This window comes from Tachyglossus aculeatus, chromosome 1, assembly GCF_015852505.1.
Source record: "Tachyglossus aculeatus isolate mTacAcu1 chromosome 1, mTacAcu1.pri, whole genome shotgun sequence".
Classification (NCBI taxonomy): domain Eukaryota; kingdom Metazoa; phylum Chordata; class Mammalia; order Monotremata; family Tachyglossidae; genus Tachyglossus; species Tachyglossus aculeatus.
In genome coordinates this window covers 31,588,422-31,602,660 of record NC_052066.1, presented here as the reverse complement: position 1 = coordinate 31,602,660, position 14,239 = coordinate 31,588,422, and the positions used below count along the sequence as shown (strand labels likewise).

At 40.2% G+C, this 14,239-nt stretch overlaps 1 non-coding gene across 1 annotated transcript; it reads left to right on the top strand.

Moving 5' to 3' along the window:
• Window positions 1-4,072: 4,072 nt before the first annotated feature.
• LOC119934844 lies at window positions 4,073-4,210 on the top strand. Its single transcript, XR_005453021.1, has one exon. It is a non-coding gene; the product is annotated as a small nucleolar RNA SNORA7 (small nucleolar RNA).
• Window positions 4,211-14,239: the final 10,029 nt, after the last annotated feature.

Genomic DNA, 14,239 nt, shown 5'->3' with positions numbered 1-14,239 from the left:
TATCACCATTTTCCAGACGAGGTAACGGAGGCCCAGAGAAGTGAAGTGACCCGCCCAAAGTCACACAGCTGACAGTTGGTGGAGGTAGGATTCGAACCCATGACCTCTGACTCCCAAGCCCGGGCTCTTTCCACTGAGCCACTCTGCTTCTCCAAAGCAGCATCAACCCCAAAACCCCCTCCATGTCCTCTTCCAGATAATGAATAATAATGGCATTTATTAAGCGCTTACTACGTGCAAGGCACTGTTCTAAGCGCTGGGGAGGTTACAAGGTGATCAGGTTGTCGCCCGGGAGGATCACAGTCTTCATCCCCATTTTACAGTTGAGGTAACGGAGGCCCAGAGAAGTGAAGTGACTTGCCCAAAGTCACACAGCTGACAGATGGCGGAGTCGGTATTCGAACCCATGACCTCGGACTCCCAAGCCCGGGCTCTTTCCACTGAGCCACGCTAATCCTCCCAACAGAAGATCATAGCCAGTACTTTTCTTAGAAGCCAGGAGAGATCTAATAAGCGGGGTTTTTTTCCAGGATGCAGAGGCTTACCTACCTACCCATGTATCTTTCTGCATGCTCTCCCATGTCATCTCAAAAATACGTAACTGGAGTAAAAAAAATCACCTATGAGTGTTTGGCATCAGATGAGGTGCTTGTCTTTTAGCCTCCATTCCTATTCTAAATCACCAGCTCTGGCTTTCAGGCAGGGTGTTGCTCTTAAAACTGCACTGCCTTTTTTAAAAAATACAGTTGGCATTGACCCTTCATGACTATGATTTCAGCCATCAGATGCGGCAGATCTCTCATCAGCTCCGGGGGTGTTTGAACTTGATAATAGTCTCCTAAGAATCACCGGAGATGACATCATCATCATCATCACCATCTCCCAAGCGCTTAGTTCAGGGCTTTGCACACAGTAGGCACTCAATAAGTATGATTGAATGAGTGAATCATCATCATCATCATCATGATCACTGTGTGCGGAGCAGAAACATAATCCTTTTTTAATGAAATTTTTAGAATTTAAAATTGCTCAGAGTTCAGTACAATATTCTGCACACAGTAAGTGCTCAATAAACATACCAGAGTTATACAAGCTATTTTTAAGGCTGTTATTAAGAAAAGCCTGCGGTATTTACAGAAATATGCAGATCTACACAGAATGTTGTGTGGTTCTTTACAAAAAGTGTAGTATAAATGTTCTTTTATAACTGGGAGGATTACATAAAGGATGTAAAAACATTTTGGCCAAGCAGCAGTGTAAAGAGCTGAAGAATATAATGTGTCCATTGTAAGGAATTCCCACCATAAACTTTGGAAATCCTTCATTGATTGAGTTGCGCTTGGACTGGAGACCCATTAAAAAACTTCCAAGTGGTAAAATATTAGAAATACTTTTTTTGGAAATATTTACCAGTTAAACACTGAAGCACTGTTACTGGCTGACCTTTTCACAGCAGTTTTTTTTTTCTGCTCCAGTTTTCTAGAAGCAGCCAAAGAAGTATTTTTGAATATTCAAAAAAAGGCTTATTTTGAGTCTAGCTAACTCCCCCAGCCCATGCAATAACACCATAATGGAAGAATAATCATGGTAAACAATACCCAGGGGATTTGGTTGGCTACAGCAAGGGGCTAGAGGAGCCAATTTTTCTGCTTTTCTTTACTACATCATTGCATTTTTGTCTGCATGAGGATAAGAAGAGTCTACTTTCAGAGCAGGTTGATGGAAAGTGCTAATTGTTGACACATTAGCTAATTGTTATGATAAGCCTTTAACATTTTTTTTGTGCCTGTCTAGCAGGCCAGATTTCACCCATTAAGTTGTGAAGATGCTTTATTGTCACAGTGCTAGGAAAACAGTGAAACAATGAGCAACTAATCTTGACAATCTTTTGGTCCAGTGGCAACCTGGAAAATATGCTTTTAAAATACAGACATTCAGAAAAATAATTCTAACCCCTGCATCCACCCAATAATTCAGACACTTCTTCTGTTGTTATCATTAATGATCTGTTTTTACAAATACAGTGTGTCTTTGGAAAGCTGAGACCAAGCCAAACCAAATAAACCTAGCAAAGGCCATAATTGTCTGCTGACAATTTGTACTGCTTGGGATCTGAGATAATGGGGGTGGATAGAATCCATGAATGAGTAAATTGCAGCCCTTAGTTAGGTTCAGTTCTCTGTTACCTCAAAATCTAACCGAAAATGTGGGCTAATCGCATCCAAGTCAAAGAAAACAATGAAATGTATTTACTAAAAACTGCAAGTTGTGCCATTGAGAAAAAAGGCATTTGCTTTTCAGTAATAAAAAGCAAGGAAGGGGTCCAATGGAAAGAGAAGGCAATGAGAAGCCAAATTCCTGGATTCTATTCTTGGCTCCACCACTGACTGACTTAAGCAAGTCATCTCAGTTTTCTGTGACTCAGCTTCCTCCCTTGAAAAAACAGTTTAATACTCGCTTCTGAAGAATAAACATTCAGCTAAGTGTTCGCAAAGATTCTCGGCAACAACAAAGCATCAAATTAATAAAACACGCCTGTAATTAGTTTGACATAAAGTGATTCCTTCTATCCAGCACATAAGAATAAAGAACAACTTTCTTCTACTCGTCAGTCTTTCATTTTTAAGCCTGAAGAGATGATCAGAGTGAAACTTGTTTATAATATCTTTCAACAAATCAAAACATAAAATACCCCAAAACCCTATTTTAAAAGTAGAAACATAAAAATTTCCTGGATGCTGCGTTTGAACTTTTGAATACATTTTTTTTGTTAGGAAGTTTTCCTAAGCTAGCTCCGGAAAAACTGTCTCTTGCTGTAATATAAGCAAAACGTATCACATGTGTACAGTATTAGGCTGTAACTTTAAAAGATGAATATTATATGCTGAAAAGGTGTCAGAGTAGCAATAGCAAAGCAGGTTTCATTGCCACACATATACACATTTCCCTTAAATCAATTCTTCTGTTAATCCAGATCAGTTAATTCAGAGTCACTGACTTAGTCTGAACACATATCAGAGGCAAAGACATCTTTTCATTTCAGATTCCTCGAGAACTTTATGTACTAGAACCTATATAAATCTCATTATGCTTTTCTGCTAACTGGGCAATTCTCATTAATTCATGGATTTCTCTGGGAAAGAATATTGCTTTAGTGGAGTACGGTTACCCTTTCCCAGATTTTTCCAAAATATTTGATGGAAATGCATTATTGTGTTGTCAATTATAAAAAGGCATCGTTTATCTTCAGCCTGGACCGGTATACAATGTAGCAGGGAATGCAGGTCATACATTGGTCTCCTCAGCCAGGCTCCCACATAAGTGGGAACACAATCGGCTACATTCTCTTCAAACACAAAAGGCAACTATCGCCCTTTGCAAAAGGAGCATTGCTGATGATGTATAAGGGTAAATGAAAAGACTTAATCAGGCCCTACAGTTCTTTGTACTTGGAGTACCTGCGTAGTCCGTCTTGGGGAAGCAGAAGGATTTGCTGTCTTTGGGGATTCTGAGATTCCGTTTTTTGGTCTCACGGGCTTTGCTCAGAAAGTGACCCTACCTCAATTGCTGCAGTCCGGATAAGAATGCTGTCTACTACTGTTACTAGAAAGTATTTTTTTTTTTTTTGCTACCGTGTCTCGGTATCACCTTGCCTGTGGACTGGTTCACTTTAGATCACTGTAAACTCGACTTCCCAAATCAAAAAGCAAGTTGCATTTTCCCTATCCTGGATTCTTTTTCACCATATGGATTCATTTCCACTCTAATTTTCCAAGAGCCATACAGATCTCTAATAACTGGCTTTGAATGTTTACCACCGTGTTAAAGTACATGTGAGATAACCAGATGAGACACCATTCCAATCCCTCGTGGGTTCACAATATAAAAGATGGTACTTTTTCTGAGAAGTTTACTGCTTTTATAGTTTATTTCCGTTTTCATGTTTTACCCTCTTTTCATACAAGAGGAGGAATTTAAACCTCACAAAATCCAGGGATCTGAAACTGCCTTCCTCATTTTTAAAGAGTGGGGAATGCGTCTGTTGTAATTGTTATAAGGAATTCTCCCAAGTGGCCTCTCAGGGTCACACCTGGAGAGTTTCCAGTATTCCACCAGTCTCGACTATGGGAGCGAGAGTCAAGCAGAGACCAACCAATTCCATTCCTAGCTTGGCCAGTGACTAGCGAGTGGAAGGCAATCTGCTACAAGTCAAAACTCACCTGTGCCGGGCAGCGGCAGCATTGGAGAGAGTCGAGGGCGGAGACTCAGGTTTACTGTGCAGAAGGAGGCAATGGTAAACCACTTCCATATTTTTATCAAGAAAACTCTAGGGATACACTACCAGAACGATTGCAGATGAAGGTGGGCATTCTGAGAGAGATGTGTCCATGGCATCGCTATGGGTCGGCTATGACTCGACAGCGTAAGACAATAACAACCACTCTCCCAAGTGCTTAGTACAGTTCTCTCCACAGAGTAAGTGATCAATAAATATGATTGACTGACTGACTGATTAATTAATTTGGGGATGCTGCATGGCCCTCTGGTAAAAGCACTAGACAGATAGCCTCATATCCTTATGAGCCTCACATCCACCTCCATAGTGTGACACTGGAAATGGCACTTAACTTCTTGCTGTCTCGGTTCAACATCCGTAAAGAAGTGGCATTAATAGCCTCCTCAAAGAATAGGACCCTAAATGATAGGACATTTTTAAAGTCCTTGGAAGAAAATCACTAAACTCCAAAAGAACATTACTTTAGGCTCATTGATTTCATAAAATTATTATAGGACATCTGAACCAAGATTAACTTTTTTTCCCCCTTAACAAATAGCAAAAAAAGTTAAAAGAAATAGGGTGGCTTGATAATAGTGCCTTATTTCTTATGAGCAAAATCTAAACTGAAAGGGTTGTTTTCATTTCCATTTTATTTCATTCTAAAAATAAAATGGTGTTTACAAAGAAAAATGGACTCTCAGTAATAGATCAGTTGAAAAGCAGCATGGCCTAGTGGCTAGAGCCCAGGCCTGGGATTCCAGAAGGTCATGGGTTCTAATCCCATCTCCACCACATCTGCTGTATGACCTTGAGAAAATCTCTTCTCTGGGCCTCAGTTCCCTCATCTGTAAAATGGGGATGGAGACTCTGAGCCCCAAGTGGGGCAGGAACTGTGTCCTACCTGATTTGCTTGTACCCACTCCAGCGCTTAGTACAGTGCCTGGCACAAAGTAACAAATACCATAATTATCATCATTATTATCATCACTACCAAGGCTTGGGAGAGTGTAATACAGCAGAGTTGATAGAACCGTTCCCTGACCATGAGTCTGCCCTTCTCCACCTAGACTGTAAGCCCTTTGTGGGACAAGGCACTATTCTTGAATTTTACTTATTTTACTTTTTTCAAAAAGAAAAAGCATGTTCCAGAAGGCAATAAAAGATCAAAATCCTGGGTTTAACCATGTTTAGTATTCATTTTTTACCTGTGTTTAACCATGATTAGCATTCTCCAAGAAAAACTTGCTTGCCTGGAATCCCTTATCTCTGAGAAAAACTACAAATGGTTTGGTAGCGGCATTTATTTATCACAGGATTGTATTAGTTATAGGAGTAAATTCCTCTTCAAAGCTCTTCTAAACTTATATCTCCTCCACAAAGTCTTACCTGACTAATGTCTCATCTCCTACATCCCATTTTTCCTTCTTACTGCATCACCTAGGGAATCAGCCCTTAACAAATACCATAATTACTATTATTATTATTTGAATTGTCCTAAGCACAAAGGCACTCACCCCCTCCCTCAGCCTCTAGCACTTATTGATAGATCTTCATACTTGGTTGCTTCCCCTATAATTGCATTATTACTATTGTTGTTAAAATTGTTAAGCATTGGGGTCGATACAAGATAATAATATTTGATGTAGCCCCTCTACCATAGTGTATGTAGAAGGAAGTAGGATATGATTCCCATTTTACAGATGAGGAAACTGAAGCATGGACAACTTAAGCGACTTGCCCCAAGGTCACACAGCAGAAAACTGGCAGAGCCAGGATTAGAACAGAGTCATCTGATTCCCAAGCCCATGCTCTTATACATTGTACTAAGTTCTGGGAGAAAATGCAATACAATCAGATCAGATTTTATTTGACAGGAGTAGATTGTGTTACATAGTTTACGCTGTATTCATTCAATCGTATTTATTGAGTGCTTACTGTGTGCAGAGCACTGTACCTATCTGTAACCTATTTTAATGGCTCTCTCCCCCACCAGACTGTTAGCTCCTTGAGGGCATGGATGGTGTCTACTTTATTCTAATCAATCAATCAATCAATCAATCAGTAATCAATATAATTGATTTGTTACAATCAATTATTCAATTGATTGAATAATCAATCATTTATTCACTGACTTTTACTATGTGTAGCAGATTGAATCATGCGCTTGGAAGAGTTCAGTATAACAGAGTTGGTAAACATTCTCCCTGTCTGCCACGAGTTCACATTAGAGGACCTTACAGTCTATTGTACTTTCCTAAAGTACAGCACTCTGCAGAGAGTAAATGTTCAATACCATTGATTAACTGACTGATTGAATCTCTTTCTACTCCAAGCCCCAACTCCTCCATCACACCATCCATCATTATAAGCAAAATGACTTCCTGGAGGGGCTTCAAAGTCTACAATAAATAGACAGTAGCATCTTAGGGACTAATCTCAAGATGTGCTGTTGCCGTGACACAGATTTCTTCCTTTTCTTTAAAACCAACAGCCTTCTGGGACAGACTGATAGACCGTACAGAGGGCTCACAGTCTAAGGGGGAAGGAGGACAGGAATTTCATCCCCATTTTAAAAAGGAGGAAACTGAGGCAAAGAAAAGTTAAGTGAAATAGTATTTTAAAGGGGAGATTTGAAGAAAAGTGTCTAGGAGGAGAAGGTGGAATCAGGTTCTGGGGGTGGGTCCAAAAAGAGAGGGGTGAAGTAAATATTGATAGGTGAAAGGAGGACAATCTGGAGCAGAGAAACTTTAGCAGGAGAAAGGAAGACAATCTAGAGTGGAGCCACCCTAGGGGAAGATCCAGAAGATACACAGGGCTAGTACTGTGATCTCAAATGTGTGAAAATGTACCAGAATTAAGAAAAATCTGTAGTTGAGTCACTCTTGGGGACGTAGACCCCAGCACCTGGGCAATAAGAATATAAAACATGCAAGAATCCCAGATAATAATAATAATAATAATAATAATAATGGCATTTATTAAGTGCTTACTATGTGCAAAGCACTGTTCTAAGCTCTGGGGAGGTTACAAGGTGATCAGGTTGCCCCACAGGGGGCTCACAATCTTAATCCCCAATTTACAGATGAGGGAACTGAGGCACAGAGAAGTGAAGTGACTGGCCCCAAGTCACACAGCTGAAAGCGGTGGAGCTGGGATTTGAACCCATGACCTCTGACTCCAAAGCCCATGCTCTTTCCACTGAGCCATGCTCCTTCTAACATGGGAGCAGAGTTCTAAGCCTGTTCATTTTTTTTATGGTATTTGTTAAGTGCTTACTAGTGCCAGGGACTTGGGGAGATACCAGCTAATCAGGTTGGACACAGTCCATGTTCTACATGGAGCTCACAGTCTTAATCCCCATTTTACAGATGAGATAAGCGAGGCACAGAAAAGTTAAGTGCCTTGCCCAGGGTCACACAGCAGAGAAGTGGCAGACCTAGAATTAGAACCCAAGTCCTTCTGACTCTCAGGCCTGTGCTCTTGGAAACACTGCTTCGCTGATAATCCTGAGAAGTTGCACAGGGCAAACATTCAGAATTCCCATAGGTGATGTGTTTTTTACATCTGCTGACCACTGGCGGTGACCAGTCCTCTATATGGCTGTGTGACCTGAACTTACCTCAGACGTCACTGCTGACTTTTTGAGCAGTTTTATTGGCATCCCTTTTGAGTCATTTTCAGCATTAAATGGAATACAATCAGATCGTTAACATCAAACCATTATTCTCCGCTTCATTTCCTCCCAGGACAGGACTCAGGAGAAAAACAGAGAATAGGAAGATACCCAATATGAAGATGAATATCAGGTGAAATGATTAGGAGTACACTTGCAAGCAGAGAAGACACCGCCAACGTTTTTAAGAACATAGGAAAGCACAGCCTCAAACCTTGTGATATAGAAGTGGATGACTGGTAGACCACAGTAACAGAAAGTAGAAAGTAACCAGGGTGATTGGTTTCAGGAAGATCAAGATATTAAATGGCAATCACAAAACCAGCTGAAGGTCCTAAAGGTGAGAATCACCATCTTGTAGCAAGAACTCTCCTACTGAAAGCTCACCTCCTCCAGGAGGCCTTCCCAGACTGAGCCCCCTTCTTCCTCTTCCCCTCCCCATCCCCCCCCACCCTACCTCCTTCCCCTCCCCACCGCACCTGTATATATGTTTGTACAGATTTATTACTCTATTTTACTTGTACATATTTACTATTCTATTTATTTTATTTTGTTAATATGTTTTGTTTTGTTGTCTGTCTCCCCCTTCTAGACTGTGAGCCCGTTGTTGGTTAGGGACCGTCTCTATATATTGCCAACTTGTACTTCCCAAGCGCTTAGTACAGTGCTCTGCACGCAGTAAGCGCTCAATAAATATGATTGAATGAATGAATGAATTAATTAACTAATTTCGTATCAGCAGTAGCATTTATTGAACGCTTCTGTATGCAAAGCACTTCACAAACTACAAAGTCACAATGGCTATATACTTTTTTCAGCTTTATCCAAATTCATGGATAGGATCGCATCATCAGTAATGCCGCCTTTGAAAATGGAGAACTAATACATAGGTATATTACTAACACCACTTATTATGGTATTTCTAAGGAATTATCTGCAGGGAGGTGAAACAGAAAACATCAGGCAAAGTAACATTAAGCATATTACCACAACAAGGTGTAAGCTTTTTGAGTGTACATTGTGGCATGGACTGTGGAAAGCACAATGAACTTTTCAACCACACATGAATTCATAGGTGAATTTTCCTGTTAGTGTTGTTTTCTTCTAATATGAAGAAAACTTTATCTCTCTCTTTCTCTACACACACACACACACACACACACATATATATATATTTAATTTTACAAGATTTGTATTTTTGTGAGTCTGTAATTCCCAGACTGTCATATTCTGCTTTTACCTTACTAATACTAAATTCCTTAAGCTGACTAAACAGGACAAAATCCAGAAAACCGTTCATTTTTCAGCAGTCTGAAAGTTTCATCTGGTTAGTCTTTCCACTCTTGAGCTTATCAAACTAGAAAAGAAAAGACCTCCTAGACCAATTCACTATTCTTGACATAAAAAGCTTTCTTTGAAAATCATGCAGTTAGTCAAATGAAAAAATACACATTCTTAAGTCACAGCTATTGTGAATTGAAATCTTAAGGTGGTCTTACGAATATGCATTTCCAATAATGGTTTTAAAAATGAATTTTGTTTAAATCAATCCATACCTTTGTTTATTCCAGATATGCCAAAGGCAATTTAACATCAGAAAATAATCATTCCAAATGTTTCTACCTGCTATGATTCACCCAAGTGAATGATTCTGCCACTCAAAGCAAATCGAGGAGTGGATTCGAATGGCTTATTTTCCTGCTCCAATAAACTATGACTAGTCATTCGACAAATTTTTCTTTTGTTTCTTATTATTTTGAGGTGGAAAGAAAAATTTGAAGAATAAAAGAAATAACTGGAAGAGCTGCTGCTTTCAAAACTTACTTCGTCTTTCCCATTTGTGTCCGTACAATCTTAATTCACAGTATGTCATTTTTCTGCTGAGTTTTTTTCATAGTCAAGTGGCTTTCTTAACGTGGAAATCCTACACCAGACTATCACTCAAATATAGTAGAATTCCAGTGCTGAATCATATTTCACTCTGTATTCTGAATCTGCATGTCACATTCAAAAAAGAAAAGAATCCATACCCTCTAGCCCATCCAGACGGATGTGAAAATGTAGCGATTTAATTGGATTTAATCATCATCAATCGTATTTATTGAGTGCTTACTGTGTGCAGAGCACTGAACTTAAAGTTCATTGCTGTGAAATGTTCCAGTTATGTTCATTTTTTTCTTTAAATCCATTCAAGAAAAACTCACCATCTACTTAGCCATTCTGTGACCCTGCCCAGTGATAATTAGGGAAAAAGTAAAAGGGAACCTTGGCTTTGGTACATTTAAATTCATTCAGTCGTATCTACTGAGCCCTTACTGTGTGCAGACCATTAAATCATTTTTAATGGTATTTGTTAAGCACTTACTATGGGGCAGTAACTGTACTAAGCGCAGGAGATCTGTAACCTCCATTTTACAGATGAAGTAACAGAGGCACAGAAATGTTAAGTGACTTGCCCAAGGTCATACAGAAGACAAGGACTGGAGCTGAAATTAGAACCCAGATCCTTCTGACTACCAAGTCCATGTACTATCCATTACGCCACACTCAGTAAAATAATTAACATCTAGGAATCAAGCCACTGTACTCTTAAATGTTACAATTCCATACTTAGGGTTTAAGGCATCAACCAGAACTTCAGGTACAATACCTACACATAGGACACGCAGAATTTTCTTCCCACTTCAATGCAGAGAGCCATCATTTCCCTACTCCTTCTCCCTCTGTGTCACTCTTGCACTTGGCCTTGTGACTTTTATTCACCCCATATTTAGCCCCAAAGCACATATGTAAGCTTAATAATAATAATCATTATGGTAGAGAAGCAGCGTGGCTCAGTGGAAAGAGCACAGGCTTGGGAGTCAGAGGTTCTAATCCCAGCTCCACCACTTATCAGCTGTGTGACTTTGGGCAAGTCACTTAACTTCTCTGTGCCTCAGTTACCTCATCTGTAAAATTAAGATTGTAAGCCCCACGTGGGACAACATGATCACCTTGTATCCCCCCAGAGCATAGAACAGTGCCTTGCTCATAGTAAGTGCTCAACAAATGCCATCATTATTATTATTATTACCTGTTAAGTGCCAAGTACTGTTCTAAGCACTGGGGTAGATACAATTTAATCAGGTTGGACACAGTCCCTGTCCCACATGGGACTCACACTCTTAATTCCCATTTTACCAATGAGGTAACGGAGTCACTGAGAAGTTAAGTGATTTGCCCAAGGTCACACAGCTGACAGGTGGCGGAGGCAGAATTAGAACCCAGGTCCTTCTGAGTCCCTATTTTAACGTCTGTCTCCCCCTCTAAACTCGAAGCTCCTTGAGGGCAGGGACCATGTCTACCAACTCTCTTATACTGTTCTCTCCCAAGCGCTTAGTACAGTACGCTGCATATAGTAAGTATTTGAGAGGCAGCATGGCCTTGAAAAGCAGTGTGGCCTAGTAGAGAAGTAAAATGGCCTAGTGGATAGACAACAAGCCCAGGAGTCAGAAGGACCTGGGTTCTAATCCTGGCTTTGCCACTTTGCTCTGTGGCCTTGGGAAAGTCTTAACTTCTTTAGGCCTCTGTTACCTCATCAGTAAAATGGGGATCAATACTGTGAGCCCCATGTGGAACAGGGACTGTGCCCAACCTGATTAGTTTGTATCTATCCCAGGACTTACAACAGTGACTGGCACATAGTAAACACTGTATCGATACCATAAAAATAAATAAATAAATGCCATTGATTGATTGATTGATTGTACTAAATTCTCGGAAAGTACAACAGAATCATAAAACGTATTCCTTCCCCAAAGGGGCTTACACTCTAATGGGGAAGGCAGGCGTAAAAATACTTATAAGATGATCAGAATAAGTAATTGATAGTATTTGATTTTGCATTTATGTATGGTGTAGTAGAGAAACAGCACGGTGTAGTGGACAGAATACGAGCACGGGAGTCAGAAGGTCATGGGTTCTAATCATGGTTCCACCACATGTCTGATGTATGACCCTGTGCAAGTAGCTTCACTTCTCTGGGACTCAGTTCCCTCATCTGTAAAATTGGGATTGAGACTGGGAGCCTCATGTGGGACAGAGACTCTGTCCAACCTGACTTTCCTGTATCCATCCCAGCGCTTAGTACTGTGCCTAGGACTTAGGAAGCACTTAACAAATACCACAATCATTATTCTGATTATTATTAAGCACTGAGAAAGCATGTAATAAATACGTTCTTGCTAGAGGTGGTTGATGGGATGATATGATTCAGGGAATTAATAGCGGAAATTTTGTTGGAGGACATAGGATTTTGGAAGGGTTTTGAGGATGCGGAGAGTTGAGATCTGTCAGAGTAGGAAGGGGAAGGAGAAGTATCCTGGATCGATGGAAAAGCATGGGTTTTGGAGTCAGAGGGCCTGATTCTAATCCCAGCATCGCCACTTGCCTGCTGGGTGATTCAGGCATTCAATTAACCTACTTGGGCCTCAGTTTCCTCATCTGTAAAATGGGGATGCAAAATCTGCCCTCCCTCCTACTTAGACTGTGAGCCCCATTTGGAGTGAGCACTGTGTCCAGGCCTGATTATCATGTACCTACCTCGGTGTTTGGCACATAGTTAAGGGCCTAACAAATAACGTCATTGATATTCCAGGCCAGGAAGAACAGGGTCTCACCTTGTCTGCAAAACTGTACTGCAAAATTCTTGATTGCCCTACCTAATCATTCTCAATTTTCCATCTTTGAGATCAATGAGAATACCTCATTAAATGATTCGTGAGCAGTAAACCTGTCACAGTAATGAAAAAAATTTGCTTCCATGTCATATTTCTTGCAAAGAGCCATCCCTAAGCTCAACTCGTGCAATTAGACGTACTCTTGGCCCTCCGAGAAAGCCTGCCTGAAAGAATCGACTGTAATAGGTATTTTTGCAGGAAATAGTAAATATTCTATAGGCTGTGGCATGACAGCAAAGATAGATAGATTAGTGAAGACCAGACAGTTGTTTAGATGCCCGTGACCCTCCTCTTTAGTCTTCTTCAAGAGCCTTTTTGCTGGGCCATATCTTGCCAGTTTCTGTCGAATATTGAATTACATTTTGAAATGAAATGGTTTTCTTTGGCAAAATTCAATATTGAGAATCAATTTCTGGTTCACGTCACAAGGTTATTTATGATATTTCCATTACACGGGGATTCTATCCTTTACATTGTGCTTTGAAGAAGAATATGCTTCATTCCTTATTAAACTGTTAAAAAGATGGCACTGCTACATAGCATGCAATGAGGTACATTCCATGTGAAGATTTGCAGCAGTCTGGCTTTTCACTGAAAGGAAAGGTACAAAGGCTCTTTCTAAACTGATAAAATGAAATGGACTCTTTGTAAAATACTCTAGTCTTCATGGTGCTGTGTACATGGACAGGAAGAATATTTGAAAGAAAAATGAGTGTTCCCTTTTACCACTGGGAAGCCCATATTTTCCGGAGTTTTTGCAAATAAAAGAAATTCTAGATTACGGTGCATCAGTTCTTGAAGAATCCCCTAGATTATGAGCCCCAGGAGGGACAGAGTCTGTATTTAATTAGTTCATTCAATTGTTCTTATTGAGCGCTTACTGTATGCAGAGCATTGTACTAAGCACTTGGGAAGTACAAATCAATTCCTACCTGTGTGTTTTCTCCCAGTGCTTAGTACAGTGCATAGGGAGTACTTCATAAATACTACTACTACTCTTATGGGACAATTGCATTACAGTAGCAATTAATGGTTTAATGGACAAAGCACAGGCTTGGGGGCAGGAGAACTCATGTTCTAATCCCATTCTGCCACTTGTGTGCAGAGTGATCTTGGGCAAATTGCGTCCTCCAGACTGTAAACTTGCTGTGGGCAGGGAATATGTTTGTTTATTATTATTGCTATTTTGTATCCTCCCAAGTGCTTAGTGCAGTGCTCTACACAGAGTAAGCACTCAATAAATATGATTGAGTGAATGAATTAGCTTCTCTGTGCCTCAATATCCTCACCCATAAAATGAGGACTGAAAACCTGTTCTCCCTCCTCCTTGGACTGTGAGCCCTGTTTGGGACAAGGACTCCATCCAATCTGATTAATTTGTATCTACCTCAGAGCCTGGAATACTATTTGGCATATAGTAAGCACTTAACAAACATTTTTATTATTACTATTATTATGACTATTATTATCATTACTCGTCATTGTCACGAGAAGCAGTGTGGCTTAGTGGAAAGAGCATGGGCTTGGGAGTCAGGGGTTATGGGTTCAAATAATAATAATAATACCAAC